The 1,773-nt window shown below is 37.8% G+C and overlaps 1 protein-coding gene across 1 annotated transcript in view; it reads right to left on the bottom strand.

The window, feature by feature from the left end:
• Positions 1 to 1,433: 1,433 nt before the first annotated feature.
• zgc:92664 (uncharacterized protein LOC436695 homolog) overlaps positions 1,434 to 1,773 on the bottom strand; it is a 7,787-nt gene continuing 7,447 nt past the window's right edge. Inside the window, exon 5 of the mRNA XM_062444725.1 lies at positions 1,434 to 1,773. This exon is cut by the window's right edge and continues 1,644 nt beyond it. The gene's annotated coding sequence lies outside the window, so the exon portion shown is untranslated.

Here is a 1,773-nt window from a genome sequence, read left to right as displayed (position 1 = left end):
ACCAGCACATTTACATCATTTTAAAATCGTATTGCTTAATTGTGTACGTTTATTTATTTAAATTAGTGGTGCGTTGTGTGTATTTCATCATGATTTACAAAGTGTTTGAATTCATGAAACACTCCTCATTGAAATGTCTGTAGGTTTAATAAACACACCATCTGTGTGCCACCAGTGGAGTGTATGACTTGTACAGTATGTATCAGTCCTGAACATGAGCTCACAATGCTGCCTCTAAGATGGACAACATGTCTGACAACCTGTGCTGCTTCTCTTTGTTTATCAGCAGGTGGATGTGTGACAGCCTCCCTGTAAGACGCTGACAGCCACACCGTCACTGTGATTGGAGGAAGCCAAAAGAGGAAATGTGATCTCTTCAGTCATCACTAAAGGTTTTTAGTAATGCACCAAAAACATTAGAGTTTGAACTGTATCCTTCACAACCGGCCAGTTTAAACATTTAATAGCAAGTTTGTTTTAGTAGAAATAAATGTGTACAACATGTAGATGATTAAATGCTGAACATGAGATTCAATGATACACCTGCTTTGTATTTCTGATCATGACTTGAGCTGTGTGCAGCCAGTGGAACACAGCTCATTCACACACAACAATGTTGAAAAGAAAAGCTAATAAAGTGACAGCTTCATTAAACCTAACTCAGTACTGTGACTGGATATTCTTTGATTTTGTGTGTGTGTGTGTGTGTGTGTGTGTGTGTGTGTGTGTGTGTGTGTGTGTGTGTGTGTGTGTGTGTGTGTGTGTGTGTGTGTGTGTGTGTGTGTGTGTGTGTGTGTGTGTGTGTGTGTGTGTGTGTGTGTGTGTGTGTGTGTGTGTGTGTGTGTGTGTGTGTGTGTGTGTGTGTGGCAGTCAGTGTGCCAGGCTGTAGCAGCACATCATTACTGGTAGTTGTCCTGTGTGTATTACCAGTATGATATGTGCTGCTCCTGTCAGACACACACTCCTCTTCATCGTCATCCTCTTCCTCCAACAAATAAGGAAATGGAATTGTACCTTTTAGACTTTTCCTGTGACAGTGTAATGTTCAAAGTATGGCTGTTTGAAGGATTAGAAAGATTTGTTTGGTCACTATTACACTAATTAAACTATTAGTATTAATAAAAGTCTCATACTGGAAAACAAAATGTCTGCTGCATTCATGTTTTATACTCTTCTTCATTTTAAACTAATAAAGGTGAAACTGAGCTGTAGTGGCAGTTTTTTCCAAAGCCACTTTCTCTTAGGAAAAAGAATCCTCATGTGAAATCCTAACTTGGGGAAAAGGAAGCTTCTCAAATTGTTGCACTCACAGAAAACAGACTGTACACATCACACTGTGACTGAAAATGAGAAGGACTGAGGAGACAATGTAGTTTAATAAGAAATCAGTTTTATTAAATAGTGTGTTCATGTATTAGTCAGTCCCTCCTAAAGGATGGTCCACTTCAACATGGAACACTACATGTTCATGTTTTATACAATTTAAAACTAATAACCTTTACTACACATTCCTAACATCCATTTTCCACTGAAATGAATTCCTGGGTGCTGTTATCACAGTGAGCATGATGTCTGCACTAATGATCACAATGATGGGCTGGGAGATAAATACCAATGTCTATAAATTCAAATTTAAATTAAAAAATTAATATTTTACTAAAAATCTTGAAGCATTGGAGCTTAGATGCTGTTTTGATTTTTTAAAAATGAAGATCTGCATCTAGCTTTACCAGTGCTTTCAATCACATCATAAGGTCTTCATCAGCAGATGGA

Source organism: Scomber scombrus, chromosome 23 (assembly GCF_963691925.1).
Source record: "Scomber scombrus chromosome 23, fScoSco1.1, whole genome shotgun sequence".
In the NCBI taxonomy this organism is placed as follows: domain Eukaryota; kingdom Metazoa; phylum Chordata; class Actinopteri; order Scombriformes; family Scombridae; genus Scomber; species Scomber scombrus.
The sequence above is the reverse complement of the archived record's forward strand: the minus strand, read 5'-3'. Positions and strand labels throughout refer to the sequence as shown.